Source organism: Scyliorhinus torazame, chromosome 1, assembly GCF_047496885.1.
Source record: "Scyliorhinus torazame isolate Kashiwa2021f chromosome 1, sScyTor2.1, whole genome shotgun sequence".
In the NCBI taxonomy this organism is placed as follows: domain Eukaryota; kingdom Metazoa; phylum Chordata; class Chondrichthyes; order Carcharhiniformes; family Scyliorhinidae; genus Scyliorhinus; species Scyliorhinus torazame.
The window spans coordinates 283,604,618-283,624,468 of record NC_092707.1 but is presented as its reverse complement, the minus strand read 5'-3'; the positions used below and the strand labels follow the sequence as shown (position 1 = coordinate 283,624,468).

General features: G+C 53.7%; 1 long non-coding RNA gene across 1 annotated transcript in view; it reads right to left on the bottom strand.

Annotated features, from left to right (window-relative positions):
- Positions 1 to 319: 319 nt before the first annotated feature.
- The window catches only part of LOC140428716 (uncharacterized), a 70,122-nt gene continuing 50,590 nt past the window's right edge, over positions 320 to 19,851 (bottom strand). The window contains exons 2-3 of the long non-coding RNA XR_011948981.1: positions 18,044 to 18,093; positions 320 to 483 (exon numbers count right to left, since the gene is read on the bottom strand). This is a non-coding gene — a long non-coding RNA (uncharacterized lncRNA). The remainder of the gene's footprint in view (positions 484 to 18,043; positions 18,094 to 19,851) is intronic.

The window sequence follows — 19,851 nt, the reverse complement described above, 5'->3', positions numbered from 1 at the left end:
GAAGTGATTTTATTCCTTCTAACTCTTTTAGAGTAACTGTTGGTGCAAAACTGGCAGAACTATGCAAAGTTGGGGATTTAAATCTCTATGGCAGATCTTTCCCAGCACAGCGGTAGTGTCCAGAGGAAGTTAGCCCTTCTGGACAATTGTCGCATCAAGCCATACCTGGGAACGTCCAAGAGAGATTCCCCAACCCATCTTTGGGGTACTCCCAAATCTGGTGCTGAGGAGCCAGGAAGTTACGGGCAATTAGGATCAAAAATGGTCAACACATTCTGAGAGAGTTTGAATAGTTAAAACAGCCCATAGCTGGCCATGGTAAGGTTTAATTTCAAAATCATAAGAGATGGAAGTTTCTGATCATGCTGTTAAGCAATTTCAAGTTGGACGAGTCTATTTGTGAAGAACAACGACAGATCCACTGCTCAGCGTACAGTCTGGCCGTATGTTGTAATATTCTCACCGTACAGCAAATGGGATGACCTTTAAAACAATACAAAAAGCCAGTTTCAAAGCACTTCACTAAAGGCTAGAAGGTGAAGGTTCTAACCTTATTTGCTATAAGTATATTAGCAGTGAAACCTCAGGAGTGTGTGGAAAGGAGCTGCTTTTGGCACACAGGCTCCAGCTGCTTGTAAAAAGCCGCAGGAAGTTATTACTTTCTCACCTTCTTGCATGACTCATAGTTCAAACCGGCTCTCCTTGTGTATTGCAGCTTAAATGAAGTTCAGAAAGCTGGGAGAGAATGACAAGTGTTTTGACCTGACTGAGTAAGAGGCAAAGACTTACAAGGCTTGTATTTTGGTTTTCCACAGACGAGGACATTTACTCGCAGATAATGTAAGTTAGGAAACACAGTATGTGATAGGAATAGATATTTTCAACATCCCCACCTCCCTCTCCAGATGTTAAACACCACCTCCCCTTCCCCCACACCACACACCCTTCCTCCAGAAATTCACCCACTTTTTCCATGGACACGAGCTATCAAATGGTACCTCAGCATGCAATGTTTCACGTGAGCCAATTGAGCCAGAGGAAGCTATTTAACTACATATTGCAACACAGGTAAACCCAACCAGATGCCCACATACATGGCAGCTAACAGCAACAGAGGTAGCAACCATGAGTGAGCTCACGGGTAAACCTGCTCCACTGTCTTCCTCAGAATTCAAAGGCTAATTGTTGTCCAATCAATAGAAACTGAACTAGATTATACTTTTCTGGAAAACTCCATCGGATCTTCCTAATCTTTAAGACTGACCTCCCACTGCCCAGTGTACAAACAGTGACATCGGGTTGGGAGCATAGACTTTTTGAAAAAATCATACCTGATTTGTTTTCAAGATGTTAGCCTTGGTTCAGTGTGCACTTACCTCTAAGTCGGAAGGTTTTTGAGTTCAAGCCCCACATTGAAGATTTGAGCACATAACCACACCTTTCGGCCAAGATCTTCAGTTGAGCTCCTCTCAGATACATGACCCCATGGCACTGCTCAGAAAAGGGCAAGGGACTTCTCCCCAGGATCCTAGCCAACTTTAATCCCTCGACCACCATCACTAAACCAGATTATCTGCTCATTTGTTTCTTTGCTGGTTGTGGGAGCTTGCTGTGCACCAGTTGGCTGCTGGATTCGCAACAGTAACTGCACTTCAAATGTATCTCACAGGCGGTGGGGCATTCAGAGAATGTGAAAAACGCTATATAAATGCGAGGTCTTTCCAGCTCATTTTGAGAACTGCTTTTCCAAACTGCACATTCACCCAATCAATTTAAGTAAATCGAATGACGGCAGAGATGAATGGGAAAAAATTACAAGTTTCTGGGCTGTGGGACAGTTGAAGAACCTTCATCTCTGCTAATAGCAAAAAAGGAATGTAAACTGGGTAAACGGTGAGGTAAACATTACTTAAAGAGTCACAACTCTTAAAAATCTCTGTACTTTAGAAACATACTGCCCCCTAGAGCAATGATTGTGGACTTGGTGGAAGAAACAATGTGGACAGGTTTCTTATTCAGCTGGAGTGAGAGGGATGAAAGTTCAACAATAAGGTATGAGACGGACAAGAAGGTTGTGCACAGGTTGTGATCTCAAACAGTCAATTCTACATTGGAATGGTGGGATTTTTTGCATTACTTTGATGCAAGACCTGTGCTAACACCACTCTTTGAGATTGGGATATAATGGAGATTTGATATATATATAATGGAATTAAAGAATGGTTACAACACAGCAGGACACCATATGGCCCTTCATGTCCATGCTGGCTCCCTGCAAGAGCAACTCAGCACCCCTGTCTTTTTCTCGGAGCCCTGAAAATGTCCTCTGTTCAGATGGTTATCCCATTCCCATCTGAAAGCCACAATAGGGTGGCACACTGCGGCCTCACAGCACCAGGAATCCAGGTTCAATCCCAGCCTTCGGTGACTGTCTGTGTGAATTTTCATGTTCTCCCCGGGTCTGCGTTGGTTTCCTCCCGGTTTTTCAGTCTCCTCCCATAGTCCAAATATTTTTTTTAATATAAATGTCTTTTGTTGGGTTTTTGAACAACTATATTTACAGTTATGTACACAGAATAAAGTGTATATATATATATATATATATATATATAGAAGAGAAGAAAACAAAAAAAAACCTGGTAGGATATTGTGCACTAGACTAGCTCAACAACAGCAACTCTGTACAGTTAGTAATTTTATTTTTGACACATAAGTCGGCACCTGTTTGTGGGAGGGGGGGGACGGGACGGGACTGGGGCGGTACATATACATTTGGCTGCCGGAGAAACAATTACATTAGTTATGTCCAATACGGAGAGGGCAATACGCGAATGGATCTGGTGTCGGTGTTGTTACTTGCTTCTCCCGGGTGGTTTTCGCTGCCGCTGTTGTCTCGCGTTCACCTCCGCTTTCGCCCACATTTTCCTTGTTCTCTGTTACTGTATTGTTGTTGTTTCCCATGCTCTCCTTCCGGCTATCATTCGGCTTGCCTCCATCCACACTCTGGTTCCCCTCTATTGTTCCCTGTCTCCTCCCTCTCCCCCCCCCCCCTCCCCCTTCTGCCCCCCTTCCCCCCTCCCCTTCTCCTGTGGCTCGCCTTTCTTTTCTCTTAGGTTTAGCTGTTCCACGCCCCCCCCCCCCACTCCCCGGTCTATCCCTCCCTCTTACGCCTTGGCTACTTTCCCCTGATTCTTGGCTACCTGGCTATCCTTCTGCTTGTTCGTTGGCTACAAACAGGTCCCGGGACAATTGGGTGAATGGCTCCCACGTCCTGTGGAAGCCGTCGTCTGACCCGCGAATGGCAAATTTGATTTTCTCCATTTGGAGAGATTCCGAGAAGTCGGACAGCCAGTCTGCAGCTTTGGGTGGTGCTGCAGACCGCCAGCCGAACTAGATTCTACGGCGGGCGATCAGGGAGGCAAAGGCAAGGGCGTCCGCTCTCCTCCCCAGGAATAGATCTGGCTGGTCTGATACCCTGAAAACCGCCACTTTCGGGCATGGGTCCACCCTCATCCCCACCATTTTGGACATTGCCTCGAAGAAGGCTGTCCAGCCCGCAAGTCTGGGGCAAGACCAGAACATGTGGGTGTGGTTGGCCGGGCCTCCTTGGCACCGCTCACATCTATCCTCCAACTCCGGGAAGAACCGACTCATTCGGGTTCTTGTTAAGTGGGCTCTATGTACCACTTTTAGTTGCGTCAGGTTGGGCCTTGCGCTCGTGGAGGTGGAGTTAACCCGATGCAGTGCTTCGCTCCAGAGTCCCCACTCTATTTCAATCTCCAGGTCTTCCTCCCATTTCTTTCTTGTTGCGTCCAGTACGGTGTCGGCCCTTTCTACCAGTCGCTCATACATGTCACAACAGTTCCCATTATCTAGGATGCTTGTGTCCAGTAACTCTTCCAGTAATGACTGTCGTGGTGGTTGTGGGTAAGTCCTTGTCTCCTTTCGTAGAAAGTTTTTGAGTCGCAAGTAACTTAGCTCGTTCCCCCTGGCTAGCTGGAATTTCTCCGTCAGTTCGTCCAGTGTTGCGATCCTGCCGTCCGTATATAGGACCCTAACTGTCAGTGTCCTTCCGTCCTGTCCCCACTTTTCCACAGTCCAAAGATGTGCAGGTTAGTTGGATTGGCCATTCTAAAATTACCCCTTCATGTTCAAAAGGTTAGGTGGGGTTGTGCGGATAGGGCCAAAAAGTGCACCTTGGTTAGGGTGCTCTTTTGCAGGGTCGGTGTAGACTCGATGGGCACAATGGCCTCCTTCTGCACTGTAGGGATTCTATGATTCTATGACTGAATCTGCTCTCAGGCAGTGTGTTCCAGATCCTAAGTATTCAGTGCAGAAATAAATATTTTCTTCCTTTCCTTGGTGGTTCTTTTTCTATTCTGTGTCCTCTCGATCTCAATCCTTTCACGAGTGGGAACAGTTTCTCCCCATCCACTGTTCAGTTCCCTCATGATTTTGAACACTTCTGTCAAATCTCCTCTCAACCTTCTCTAATGGAAACCGTCCATGCTTCAATCCACGTAACTAAAGTCTCTCACCCCCAGAACCATTTTCACAACTCTTTCCTGCATTCTTTCCTATATGCTCACATCCTTCCTGAAGTACGGTGTCCATTAGACACAATCGGCGGGATTCTCCGACCCCCCCCGCCGGGTCGGAGAATCGCCGGAGGGTGGCATGAATCCTGCCCCGCCGGCCGCCGAATTCTCTGGCACCGGAGATTCGGCGGGCGTGGGAATCATGCCGCGCCAGTCGGTGGGCCCCCCCGGTGATTCTCCGGCCCGCGATGGGCCGAAGTCCCACTGATTTTATCCTGGTCCCGCCGCCGTGAATTGAACCACGTCCCTTACCGGTGGGACCCAGCGGTGCGGGCCGGCTCCGGGGTCCTCAGTGGGGCGCGGGCGATCTGGCCCTGGGGGGGTGCTCCCACGGTGGCTGGCCCACGGTCGGGGCCCACCGAACTGCGGGCGGGCCTGTGCCGTGGGGGCACTCTTTTCCTACGTGCGGCAATCAGCCTCCGCTATGGCCGACGCATAGGTGACACCCCCCACCCGCGCATGCATGGGGATGACGTCAGCAGCCGCTGATGCTCCCGTGCATGCACGGATTTCCGCCGGCCGGCGGAGTCCCTTCGGCCCCGGCTGGCGTGGCACCAAAGGCCTTCCACGCCAGCCGGTGGGACGGCAACCGCTCCGGCGTGGGCCTAGCCCCTAAAGGTGAGGGCTTCGCCCCTAAATGTGCGTAGAAATGCGCACCTTTGGTGCGGCCCGACACCGGAGTGGTTCACGCCACTCCATCCCGCCGGGACCCCCCGCCCCGCCGGGTAGGGGAGAATCCCGCCCAGAATTCCAGTTATATTAGGGGCGTCATTCTGCGACCCCCCGCCGGGTCGGAGAATCGCTGGGGGCAGCCGTGAATCCCGCCCCCGTCGGTTGCCGAAGTCTCCGGCACCGGATATTCGGCGGGGGCGGGAATCAGGCCGCGCCGGTTGGCGGGTCCCCCCGCTCGATTCTCCGGCCCGGATGGGCCGAAGTCCCGCGATAAATTGCCTGTCCCACCGGCGCGGATTAAACCACCTTTTGAACGGCGGGACAAGGCGGCGTGGGCGGGCTCCGGGATCCTGGGGGGGGCGCGGGGCGATCTGGCCCCGGGGGCCTGGCCCGCGATCGGGGCCCACCAATCCACGGGCGGGCCTGTGCCGTGGGGGCACTCTTTCCCTTCCGCCTCCGCCACGGTCTCCACCATGGCGGAGGTGGAAGAGACTCCCTCCACTGCGCATGCGTGGGAAACTGTCAGCGGCCGCTGACGCTCCCGCGCATGCGCCGCCCGGGGATGTCATTTCCGCGCCAGCTGGCGGGGCAACAAAGGAAGTTTCCGCCAGCTGGCGTGGCGGAAATTCCTCCGGCGCCGGCCTAGCCCCTCAATGTTGGGGCTCAGCCCCCAAAGATGCGGAGCATTCCGCACCTTTGGGGCGGCACGATGCCCGTCTGATTGGCGCCGTTTTGGGCGCCAGTCGGCGGACATCGCGCCGTTTCGGGAGAATTTCGCCCATGAACTTTAGGTAAAGAAATTATTACAGTGCTGCACCAGTTCCCAACAGTTGCTCGGATACCAGAGAGAAGCCCCAATATTGTATTTAATTTGCAAGACTGTGAGGAAAGGATACTTTGCTCCAAGTGTGATTCCACACACAAATAGGGAGATGGTATACTAAATCAATGTCTATTATTAACACAGTATTAAAGTAACTTTAACATCATAAAGGAAATGGCTTACAATTACCCGTTAAACAATGACAATGAAATACTAAATCCTAACTGGCATCTTTTATCTCCACTCAAGCAAAACACATCTCAGGTCAACATCCACTTTTAAATATAGTTAGCAAACCCAGGAATACTTGGCGGCATGGTAGCACAGTGGTTAGTACTGTTGCTTCACAGCGCCAGGGTCCCAGGTTCGATTCCCTGCTTTGGTCACTGTGCGGAGTCTGCACGTTCTCCCTGTGTCTGTGTGGGTTTCCTCCAGGTGCTCCGGTTTCCTCCTACAAGTCCCAAAAGACATGCTGTTAGGTGAATTGGACATTCTGAATTCTCCCGCTGTGTACCCAAACAGGCACCGGAATGTGGGGATTAGGGGCTTTTCACAGTAACTTCATTACTGTTAATGTAAGCCTACTTGTGACAATAAAGATTAGAAAACTTGCTGTAAAGAGATGTCTTGGATAAACTGCTTTGAGAAAAAGAAATCCTTAATGAAACAGTTGCAGGTTCTTAACTATGTCAAATGATTGTTTAACCTGCCAGCCTTTTCTGAAACCACTGTTCTGTTCACAGGCAAAATCTTTTTAACTAAACTGTTTTGAAAGAAACTGCTGGTCTGTTCATGGACAAACTAAAACTCAACTCCAAAACTCAACACCCGATTGCTTCAGCCTCTGACTCCTCCTATTAACTACATTACCTTACTAAAGCTAAACACAATGGGCAGTATTCTTTGCTCCCGTGTGTTCCTCGGTGGCACGATTCTCTACTCCTGCTGTTTATCAATGGAATTTCCCATGGAAGTCATCTCAGGCCCCTGAGAAACCCATGGGTGGGGATGCGCTACCAGTGGGAACAGTGAATCACAATGACCGGAGAATTCTGGCCAATGCCTTTAATTATCTACTCCCCAGGGAACCTTCTTCATATAAGTAAAATTCCATTAACCCAACTTCAGCAAACAATATAAATGGCTGGAATGAATGATGATATCACTTTTGCGATGCTTTAATTGAACCTCTGTAGCCTAAGTGTCTGCTTGTCTTATAAACCAGGATTTTCAAAAAACATGGGGCGTCATTCTCCGACCCCCCGCCGGGTCGGAGAATGGCCGTTGGCCGCCGTGAATCCCGCCCCCGCCCCCGCCGAAGTCTCCGCTCCCGGAGATTGGGCGGGGGCGGGAATCCAGCCGCGCCGGTTGGCGGGACCCCCCGCTGGATTCTCCGGCCCGGATGGGCCGAAGTCCCGCCCAGAAACTGCCTGTCCCGCCGACGTAAATCAAACCTGGTATTTACCGGCGGGACCAGGCAGCGTGGGCGGGCTCCGGGGTCCTGGGGGGGGGCGCGGGGCGATCTGACCCCGGGGGGTGCCCCCACGGTGGCCTGGCCCGCGATCGGGGCCCACCGATCCGCGGGCGGGCCTGTGCCGTGGGGGCACTCTTTCCCTTCCGCCTCCGCTACGGCCTCCACCATGGCGGAGGCGGAAGAGACTCTCCCCACTGCGCATGCGCGGGAAACTTTCGGCGGCCGCTGACGCTCCCGCGCATGCGCGGGGAAACTGACAGCGGCCGCTGACGCTCCCGCGCATGCGCCGCATTTCCGCGCCAGCTGGCGGGGCAACAAACGCCATTTCCGCCAGCTGGCGGGGCGGAAATCCCTCCGGCGTCGGCCTAGCCCCTCAATGTTGGGGCTAGGCCGCCAAAGATGCGGAGACTTCCGCACCTTTTTGCCGGCGCGATGCCCGTCTGATTTGCGCCGGCTTTGGCGCCAGTCGGCGGGCATCCCGCCGTTGGGGGAGAATTTCGCCCATGACTACAGCAGTCACACACACACTAATGCAGGCTTTTAACCCTTCCTGCGTCAAATACAAATAATATGAAATATCTGAAATTCCTACATTCATCACAAAATTGAACTCCTTCTGAGGCACAAACAGGCCTACTAGGCAGTGCACAGTAGGTTTAGTTTTAACTATTATGTTTAAAAGACGTCCCAAATTGAATTGAAACAGAAAATACAGGACAATCTTGCAGGTCTGGCAGCATCAGTGGAGACAAAAGGTAGTTAACGTTTCGAGTCGAGATGACTCTCATCCAGACTCGAAACGTTAGCTCCCTTTTCTCTCCACCAATGCTGTCAGACCTGCTGAGATTGCCCAGTATGTTCTGTTTTTTGTTTCAGATTCCAGCATCCGCAGTAATTTGCTTTTATCCAAATTGAATTGCGGCATTGCTTTTTAATTTCTGGTGACCTAAAATAAATGGTCCTCTGGTCAGAAACAAAATACTGGGGATGCTGGAAACCTGAAATTAAAAACGAAAATTGCTGGTAATACTCAGCAGGTTTGATAGTGGGCGGGATTCTCCGGTTCCCCAGCCGAGTGTTTCTCGGCGATGTGCCGTTCACTGCCGCTCGTCAATGGGATTTCCAACAGAAACCACCCCGCATCACTGAGAAACCCACGGTCGAAGGGGTGCTGCCAGCAAGAAAAGTGAATCGCAACAGTTGGAGATTTCCGGCTAGTATCTGTAGGGAGAGAAGCAGAGCAAACGTTCCGGGTCGATGATCCTTCATCAGAGGGTAACAAGCAGACATGTTCAATATCATATAAAATATTACAGAAACTGGCCATTCAGCCCAACTAGCCCAATGGTGGTGTTGATACTCCACACAAACCTCTCCCCACCCCCTCTTCATCTCGTCCAATCGACATATCCTTCTACCTTTCCTCACTTATATGTTTGTGTATCTATGCAAGTCATTTCAATCATTTTATCATGTTGGGCCGGAGTCCCCAAACTGGGGTCCATGGACCCCCAGGGATCAGTGAAGTGCCTACAGAGGATCCACAAAGCTGACGGCCGCCACGTGACTGGTAAACACCAGTTTGAAGGCTCAAAATGAGCCTTTCAGCATCCGGTGCGCCATGAGGCCTTTCTTTGATAGGCCCATTTGATTTTTTTCCATCCCACCATTGCTGGGCAAAATTCATGCGAGGCTGAGGTGAGGCAGGACGAGGTGAGGCAGGCTGAGGTGAGGCAGGAGGCGATTTGATCGGACATTTAGCAGCAATGAGGAGAGGCAGCACATGGCCTACAGGCAGCCTCGACAAAGCAGCTGGTGGGATTCTGGCCTCAGCAAAGGAATGGTGGGGGGAGAGTATTCGCCTCGGAGAGAGGTAATGAGTGTGTTTGTACCGGTGGGTGCATGTGAGGGAAAGAGAGATAAGTGTGTCCGATATGAGAATCAGCTTTCCAGCACATTGCTCCCATTAAAAATGGGAGAGTGAAAGAAGTGGGTTTCGATTTGTGGGGCACTGGCATCAGTACTGGGGAAAGTGAGATGGTTCTGAGATGGTTGGCATTCCCCGATACTCTTCATAGACCACGAGGGGTCCCAGTGAAAAGCATGCTATCGTTCAGGTACATGGGGCAAGAATGGGCAGAGTTTTAGTGCTGGTCTTATCACACCCGACTCGGGATGCGACAAGGCCGTTATATCTCGCATGACGCTCGTTATGCCTCGTGAGCTATAATGAGATCTTGTGACTTGTCGTGATCTGGATCCTGCCCATATTCAAGTGAGTAGTTCGCCTCACATGAATATGTCTATGCCGACGATGCTCTGGGCAGGGTCGTACCCTGGCACGCCCGTTGCCACCCGGGCACTGTCACAGTGCCAACCTGGCACCCTAGCAGTGCCACCTGAGTGCCACCATGGCAATTTCAGGGCTCCCAGATGGCACTGCCAGACTGGCAGGAACACTGCCATGGTGCTCAGCTGGCAGTGCCATGATGCCCAGGTGGCATTTTAGCCATGCATGCTGGGGATCGGGCTCGGCGGTGCCTTGCCCTTATGAGGTGGGGTGCGGGGACCCCCTAATTAGCAAGTTGGGGCAAGGGGGGCTTTGGAGGCCACAAGATGGGGGGTCAAGAGATCAGGGCGCCATGGCTCGTTAGTGCAGGAAATGAGTCTAAGTCGGTCTTGGCGGGCGTTGTTTGCTGAGGCCCAGTAAAGAAGCAGAGTCCTGTTTAATAGCAGAATCGTTCTCTGCAAGTGCTGGGGATCAGCCCGCTGAACACGCCCAAAATGGGACTCTATTGTTTTTCCATTAAACTGCGCCCTTAATCTCTGTCCAGCTGATTTCAAGCTATCAGAGCCACAATGAGCAAAGAGGGAGAATGACCTCCTATCCTTGCGGGATCCAGGGCATAGTGCAAAACAAATGGAGCAAAGGAAGTTTCTTCTCAGGCCTTATTAGTAGTGATTCAAGGTTGTTCATACTCTTCAGGCAGCTCGCCCAAAAGAAGGCATCAGTGGTCCACTCCTCAATAGCACACTCGAGGCATCAATGTTGGACACCTCATTGGCAGTGACCCCTCAGTAAAATACCGGAAGATGGGATTTGAATATGTAATGGGGGGAAAAGGGCGTGAAGGCCGAATGGTGACTCCTGTGGTGTTGGAGAAACCTCCTGCTCCCCCTGGCTCTGCAGCATGAGGTTTGTTTACCAAATTAAAATGTATTTAATGGTCCAAAATTTACGGTCAGCAGAGAAAAGACAGTGCTTGCCATTTATTACAGCTGTTTAGTGGGCTTTTCTGTGGCAACCTATAGGAATTAGAAAGGCATTTCAAAATCGTGTCCTCCACAGGGGATCCAGATAACATGGCAAGCAACAGTGCATCTCCTTATCTAATCAGACTGAAGTCCTCACTGAGACACGTAGGGTCTGAACCAGGGAGTGCAAGTTAAAACATTTGATTCAGTACCAAACCATGTATACAAAGTAAAATAAGAGGCACAGAAAGATAGAATTGTGGGAGAGAAAGAGGTAAAAGTCAAGGAAACAGTAAAAAAAATAGGGTGGGATTCTCCGGTCTCCGAAGCTGAAATTGCGTTCGGCGATTGGCCGTAGAATCCATATTGGTGCCGAAATCGGGGGCAGCGCCGCTTTTGCGATGCTCCGCCCCCTCGAAAATTGCTAAACTCTGTGAGTACACCGCATGCCGACGTGATGGCCTCAGGACGTTACCTGAGGCCCTCCCCCTGATGCTCCGCCCCCGATGGGCCGGGTTCCCGACGGCGTGTGGCGTGTGTGGTATTTTTTTTCGGGAACTGCGGACTAAGTCTGCACGCTAGAGACCCCTCGTCTCCACCCTACAACCTGCTAGCCCCCCATCAGACGGAGGATCGGTGGCCATTTTGCGCCATTTTATCGGTCGTACAACGCTACTGTTCCCACACCGGCATCAGCACATAGTCTCCCCAAGGGAGAATCAAGCCCATAGTTTTTAGAAACATAACAATTAATATCAGAAGGAAGGAGACTGCACACTTATAAAAGATGAGTGGTTGTTTGGCAGAAATTATGACTTGTCATACTCTTAAAAATTAATTTATATCTGAATTGAAAACCCCAAACATTTTCCAGTGTGTTTTAGTAAGTAGTTTATGGCTGAATATTGTAATTTCATGCCCAACATGTCTTTCAATGCTGAGTCCCTCAGCAAAGTACTGATATAGCACAACACACGGAGGAACAGGTCAACCCAGAGAACAACATCTGCATCTCCGCCTTTAACCATGCGTGTGCGGATTCTGGAAGTTGCAGTACAATTTATTCTGGAATAAAGATGAGTGTTGATAACCTCATCGTTATTCTTAACTAAAAATCTATGTGGTCGCAAAAATCCTCTGAGGTATTCCATGGGCTAACTCAGTGCCAGTACAGATTGGGCACTGGCTGCTCCATAGCTACATCGGATTGTCCCGTATCTGTTTAATGCCCAATAAATTACAATGCATATCAATTTCCTCTGCATTCAGTTTAAGAAGGTCAGTAAAATCATCAAATATATTTCAGCTCTTTCTTCTCATAACCTAAGGTTTGAATGCTTTATGATGCTAAATAGGCAGATTGTGGTGTGTATCATGGCCAGATTTAAACAACTCCTCATCTTTTAATAGGAACCTGCTCTGCGGTCACTGAATTTGTGTTTCAGCCTTGAGTGTGTAATAAACAAACGGCCAGAATTGATGTATCATCCAGTAAAGAGCTTCTTTCAAACCACTCAAATTCAATGTGGGTCAGAATTCATCACTTTTGCTTGATTCTAAATTAAAACTCAAAGAGTTAAAGGTGCTTTGTTTCTTGAATTCAATTTCTGAATGTGATGGAGATGTACTGGCTTGTCGAACTTAAATCAAAGTCATACAGTGGTGTTTTTTCAGAGCTGAAAGCTGAGCTCGAATCTCAGGGTCCTGTAGAAACATTGCAAGACAGGGCAGTATTATGTAGTGTAAGAGTTTCTACCTCAAGCAATGTGTTACTGCCAGTAGACCCATGTCAAAATAGTCCTTGCAGAAAGATCGAGGCGACACTCTGATCTCTCTGGGATAAATTTGATCCTGTTAAGCCTCTACCTGCTTGTTTTATTATCAATGAGGTTCCTTTAAGCAGAATTTGCACATTTTTAGAATACTATACTAAAACGTGCATTTGAAGGAAGTTGTTGTTTTAAAAATCAATGCTTCTCGTGAAAATTAATTTTAAGCCGTTACCAACAACAATCAAACATCAACGAGATTGGTCAGAAGGAAACTTTTAAAAATTATTTTTGCATCTCCCCATTTATATTTGACCTAGCCAGAATTCTCTGGCCGTTGGGATTGTCTGGGCAGAATACTCGGAAAATGGGGCTATGGCCCCACGCCCGCAATAAAGCGGGCGCGAATCACTGGAGTTTCCTGGAGAAATCCAGAGTGATTCTCTATTTTGAAGGGGGCTTACAGGGCCCCGCAGTATTCCACACAGCAAGCCGGCCCCAACAATATAGGCCCGACCTAGATTGCGCCCGCTCGCCTATTGGTGGACCCCGATCGCGAGCCTGGCCGTCCTGGAGGCCCCCCCAGTGATGGATCCCCCCGCCCCCCCACCAGGGCGGCCACAGACTGGGTCCGCAGCCACCACTCCGAGGTCCTGCCGGGTGGAACCAGGGGTGGGACTCTCCGACCCCCCCCGCCGGGTCGGAGAATCGCCGGGGGCTGGCGTGAATCCTGCCCCCGCCAGTTCCCGAATTCTCCGGCACCGGATATTCGGCGGGGGTGGGAATCGCGCCGCGCCGGTTGGCGGGCCACCCCCGGCGATTCTCCAGCCCGCGATGGGCCGAAGTCCCGCTGTTGGAATGCCTGTCCCGCCGGCGAGAATCAAACCACCTCTCTTACCGGCGGGACAAGGCGGTGCAAGCAGGCTCCGGGGTCCTGGGGGGAGCACGGGGCGATCTGGCCCCGGGGGGGTGCCACCACGGTAGCCTGGCCCGCGGTCAGGGCCCACCGATCCGCGGGCGGGCCTGTGCCGTGGGGGCGCCCTTTCCCTTCCGCCTTCGCCATGGTCTCCACTATGGTGGAGGTGGAAGAGACCCCCTCCACTGCGTATGCGCGGGGATGCCGTGAGCGGCCGCTGACGCTCCCGTGCATGCGCCGCACGGCAAAGTCAGTTTCGCGCCAGCTGGCGGGGCACCAAAGGCCTTTCCCACCAGCTGGGGGGGGCGGAAATCAGTCCGGCGTGGGCCTAGCCCCTCAAGGTTAGGGCTCGGCCCCTCAAGATGCGGAGGATTCCGCACCTTTGGGGCAGCGCGATGCCGGACTGATTCGCGCCGTTTAAGGTGCCGGTCGGCGGACATCGTGCCGATTGCGGAGAATCCCGCCCCATGAGTGAACCACGCCGGCAGGAACCTGGCCAGCTGCCAGCTGAGAATCACCACGGGGGCCTCTTTCAATGGCCCCCGACCGGCGCCGCGTCGTCTGCACGGGACTGGCGGTGATTCTCTGGTCCGCGGAGAATCGTGGGAAGGCGTCGGACCCGATCGCGGGTCTGATGCCCCATTCTCCGCCCCCGCGTCTAGCTTGGAGAATCCTGCCACTGCTCCTGCCGGCGGGTTTCCAGTGCCGCGGGGTGACTTCAATGGGAATCCATTGACAAGCAGCAGGAAGGGAGAACCCCGGGGCCAGCAAATGGCGCACTGCTGGGAAACACACGGCTGGGAAACTGGAGAATCATGCCAGGAATGCATTTAGTGTACAACGCAGAAACAGGCCATCTGGACCAAGCAGTTCATTCTCCATTAAAAGCTCCTCTTTTCTGCCATTTATTAGTAGGTTTCCCTTGATGTGAGGCAAATTTATGTTCTCTGCATCACAGCTCTCTGCCTGTGTTATGTTTTTATTTGATTCTTGGCATCTACACTAGCAAAGTTTGGTTAAGAAAATATCCTGAACTTGGGCGAAATTCTCCCCCAACGGCGCGATGTCCGCCGACTGGCGCCAAAGAAGGCACCAATCAGACGGGCATCGCGCCGGCCCAAAGGTGCGGAATGCTCCGCATCTTTGGCGGCCTAACCCCAACATTGAGGGGCTAGGCCGACGGCGGAGGGATTTCCGCCCCGCCAGCTGGCGGAAATGGCGTTTGTTGCCCCGCCAGCTGGCGCGGAAATACGGCGCATGCGCGGGAGCATCAGCGGCCGCTGTCAGTTTCCCGGCGCATGCGCGGGAGCGTCAGCGGCCGCTGTCAGTTTCCCACGCATGCGCAGTGGGGAGAGTCTCTTCTGCCTCCGCCATGGTGGAGGCCGTGGCGGAGGCGGAAGGGAAAGAGTGCCCCCACGGCACAGGCCCGCCCGCGGATCGGTGGGCCCCGATCGCGGGCCAGGCCACCGTGGGGGCACCCCCCGGGGTCAGATCGCCCCGCGCCCCCCCCCCCCCAGGACCCCGGAGCCCGCCCACGCCGCCTGGTCCCGCCGGTAAATACCAGGTTTGATTTACGCCGGCGGGACAGGCAATTCCTGGGCGGGACTTCGGCCCATCCGGGCCGGAGAATCCAGCGGGGGGTCCTGCCAACCGGCGCGGCCTGATTCCCGCCCCCGCTCACTCTCCAGTACCGGAGACTTCGGCGGGGGCGGGATTCACGGCGGCCAACGGCCATTCTCCGACCCGGCGGGGGGTCGGAGAATGACGCCCCTGATTTTGTAAAAATGATCTTGGGCGAGATTCTCCGACCCCCCAGCGGGTCGGAGAATGGCCGTTGGCCGCCGTGAATTCCGGCCCCGCCGCCCGCCGAAGTCTCCGAAGGGAGAAAAGTCGGCGGGGCGTCAATGGCGCTGCACACCTCGGAGAATGGCACAGGTGGGCGCAAGGCAATGGATTTTGGGGCTGCCATTATTCTCCCATCCGGATGGGCCGAAGTCCCGCCGACGTGATCACGGGTCACGTCGGCGTAAATCAAACCACCTTTCAATCGGCGTCAACCAGTGCTCAAGGTTTACGCCGACCAGCGTGGAGGTGGGTGACGGCCTGGGGGGATGGCCGCTGGAGAGGCGATGGCGTGGCCGCAGTCTGAATGTGTGGGGGAGAGGTGTGTGTAGGGTTTTGTGTGTGTGTGTGCGGCGGGGGGGGGGGGGTGGTTAGAGTGGGCTGGGCTCCGGGGGAGTGCTGGGAGGGGGATGAGTGCCGGGGAGGAGGATGGGGTCCGTGCCGGGGAGGGGGATGGGGTCCGTGCCAGGGAGGGGGATGGGGTCCGTGCCGGGGAGGGGGATGGGGTCCATGCCGGGGAGGGGGATGGGGTCCATGCCGGGGAGGGGGATGGGGTCCGTGCCGGGGAGGGGGATGGGGGGGGTTCGTGCCGGGGAGGGGGATGGGGTCCGTGCCGGGGAGGGGGATGGGGTCCGTGCCGGGGAGGGGGATGGTGTCCGTGCCGGGGAGGAGGATGGGGTCTGTGCCGGGGAGGGGGATGGGGGGGGGGGTTCGTGCCGGGGAGGGGGATGGGGTCCGTGCCGGGGAGGGGGATGGGGTCCGTGCCGGGGAGGGGGATGGTGTCCGTGCCGGGGAGGAGGATGGGGTCTGTGCCGGGGGGGAGGATGGGGTCCGTGCCGGGGAGGGGAATGGTGTCCGTGCCGGGGAGGAGGATGGGGTCCGTGCCGGGGAGGGGGATGGGGTCCGTGCCGGGGAGGGGGATGGGGGTCCCGGCCGGGGAGGGGGATGGGGGGGGTTCGTGTCGGGGAGGGGGATGGGGTCCGTGCCGGGGAGGGGGATGGGGTCCGTGCCGGGGAGGGGGATGGTGTCCGTGCCGGGGAGGAGGATGGGGTCTGTGCCGGGGAGGAGGATGTGGTCCGTGCCGGGGAGGGGGATGGGGTCCATGCCGGGGAGGGGGACGGGGCCCGTGCCGGGGAGGGACGTGGGGGGGGGGGGGGGGTGAGTTGGTCCACCTGGCCAGGTGCCAGCCTCCAACAGTCGGACCCATGCGGTCCATGCCACCTGGCTGGGGGGAGGAAGGGGTATGGGCAATGATGACATGTTGTCGTGTGTGTGTGTCCCCCCCCCCCCCCCCCCCCCAACCAGGCTGTCATGTTTTCCGATCAGCCAGCGATGTTGGCCGCCGTGGCGACAGCCGCTAATGTCCATGTTGTCCTGGATGAGGAGGAGGAGGAGGAGCGTGCCAGAGAGGCGGAGCAGGCTGCCGCAGAGGGGCAGGCGGCAGCCGGCCAGGCTGGAGGGACACCTGACCAACAGGACGAGGAGGGGGAGGAGGACGTCGCGGCCCAACGGCAACGGAGGCACCCGAGGACGCCCCGTGTGTACCGGCCCCGGCAGTCATACCAGGACCTCACGGACCGAGAATGCAGAGGAGACTCCGAATGAGCCGGGAAACCGTGGCACACATCTGCCACCTGCTGGCGCACCTGTCACCGCGTGGCACTGGCGGGGGACACCCTTTCCCCGTGTCCGTCAAGGTTACGGTGGCCCTGAACTTTTATGCAATGGGGTCATTCCAGGCACCGAGTGGGGACCTGTCCGGCATATCGCAGACATCGGTGCACCGGTGCATCCGGGCAGTGACAGACGCCCTATATGCCATGGCGCACCGTTACATCCGCTTCCCTGTGGACCGGGCCAGCCAAGATGCCCGGACCGTGGGCTTCTCTGCCGTGGCCGGGTTCCCCATGGTCCAGGGCGCGATTGATGGGATGCACGTCGCCGTGCGGCCACCTGCAGATAACAGGGCCGTGTTCACCAATAGGAAGGGGACCAATTCGATGAACATACAGGTGGTCTGCGACCACCGCATGATGATCCTGCACGTCTGCGCCCGTTACCCGGGCAGTGTACAAGACTCATACGTGTTGTCGCGGTCATACATCACCGGCATGTACGAGGGATGCCATCCCCGGCTGAGGGGCTGGTTGCTTTGCGACAGGGGCTACCCGTTACTGATATTTGCCAGCGTGGCCCTGATGTGATGGACCTCGCTGTTGGCCAGAGGGTAACCCATTCAGGGAGCTGTCACCAAACTCCAGATGAAGGCCACCCTACCTCCCCCCACAATGCACAGCCAGCCCATCCCGCCCCTACCAGACCCTCCCCCCGCCACTACTGCCCCCAGAGACCACTAAAACAGGACACCCCAGAGACCCCTTAAATAGGAAGACCCCCCTGAGAAACACTGACTGGGGAGATACCCAGAGACCACCGGATAGCAGCCCCCTCAAGGCTCTCTGGATAAGGGGATCATCCCCAGTGACCCCCTAAATTGGGAGATCCTCCAGAGACCCCATGACTAAAGGGACCCGATAGGGACCCCTAAATAGTGAGACGCCCCAGGGGCCCGGCCCCCTGACTAAAGGGAACCCCCCCTCCACACAGACACCTCCAGAAAAGAAACCCCTGTCTGGAAGCCAGAGAGCAGTCTCGACAGGGTCAGTGAAAAAAAGTCACTGCTGTAACACTCACCTGGGCATACACCTGTTGGCTCAGACTGAGGAAGCAGGACGTGTCCATTCCTGGAAAGAGAAAAGCATTGACGTGTGTTTAAACCCCTTGGATCATTTAGCTTCCACAAACACATGTGTCAGCCTGGCTTCATTCATCTTCCTTGTGAATGAGTAACTCTAAATACTGTAAACACAATGTTTACAAACATCAACCACATCAAAGAGAGTAAAGTGCATTCCAATCACCCCCTTCACGTGTGAATGATTTTGAATTGCTGAGCTGGAAATTGGGAGCATTTAGCTCTCTTTGAAGTGGTTGAATCCAGGTCTGGATCTCATCCAAAAACTGACGGGAAACACCCTGCCAAACTCACACAAAACAACATTTAGGCCTTGGGGAGGTTCTTCCTTGTCTAGCCCATATTTCTTTTCAGCAGTGGGGAACTAAGCTCGCCTAGAGACCATCTCCTCAGAGGTTGGGCATTATTCTGGAAGAGTGCCCCAATCTCTAAGTGAGCTTGAGGATCTCCCACACCTCCACCCACAGGCAATGCCACCCCCCAAGTGAGGACACCCTGCTGTGGGGTCACTGTGGGACCCCCTTTTTCAGGCCCCCCACACCCCTTTAAGCACCCCCACTTTCAGGAACCTTCCTCACTCTCCCAACCTTATGAAACCCTTTCATACTCTCCTTCACCCCCCACCCTTCATACCCCTCTCATCCCCCTTTCATGGGCATGGCCATCCTCAGGCCCTGGTAGTGCCAACCTGACACCTGGGTACTGACAGCTTGGCATCTGGACAATGCCCCTGACACCCTGGCAGCGCCAACTAGCCATCGCTAGAGTGTCCAGTGGCAATGTCATGCGCCCAGGTGCTGGAGGAGTGCCAGGTTGCTTACCTGTCCCAACCAATCTGGAGTGACCATCACGCCTGGTTTCCGCTTGTGGAGACTAGTACAAATCGGCACCGGGTTCAGGCCTTGCTGGTGTTGCCAGTGACTCCTGGGCACCGGGAGAATGCGGTCTCAAATAACCCATGCATATTTAAATGAACCAAATGGCTTATTTAAGTGAAATTATATGGATCACGTCCAGCGAGGGCATGATCCAGATTGTGCTGGGCAACACGGACCGGGTGAATTGGACTGACCCGTGTGTGATTTCCAGTCGGTTTTGGCTAGTGCCTCCTTTCAAATATCAGAATTAATATCCATGTCTGAAAAATGCACAAGATACTTCTGTTTCTCTGTGTATTCATTTTCAGAAGAATGGCCCACCTGGTGTTGTGTCACCGTGAGGTACAGACCCAGAGCCTACAGGTAGTGAACAATAATAGACACTCGAGGCTACACGGTCCAGTGACTCAAAAGTATCTTCAGTCAGATCTGTGAAGGGAAATGTCTGCACATTCTGATAGAGGAATGGCCAGTTTGCAAGAACCAAACATACAGCGCAGAAGGAGGCCATTCAGTCCCACTAGTCAGTGCTGTTGTTTATACTCCACATAAATCTCCTCCCATTCCATCTACCTCATCTCAGTCTTTGTCAAATCTTTCTATTCCTTTTTCCCTCACGTACTAGTCCAGCTTTTCTTTTGAAAATATCTAAGCTATTTACCTCAATCACTCTCTGAGAAAAGAAACTTCTCCTTATTTCCCTATTGGATTTATTAGTAACAATCTTGTATTTATGACCACTAGTGTTTGATTTTCCATCAAGTGGAAACATTCTCTCCACATCTACCCTGCCCAACCCATTCAGAATTTTAAACTCTCCATTGGCTCTCCTCTGTCTTCTCTTCTCGAAAGACAAATTGACCCAACCT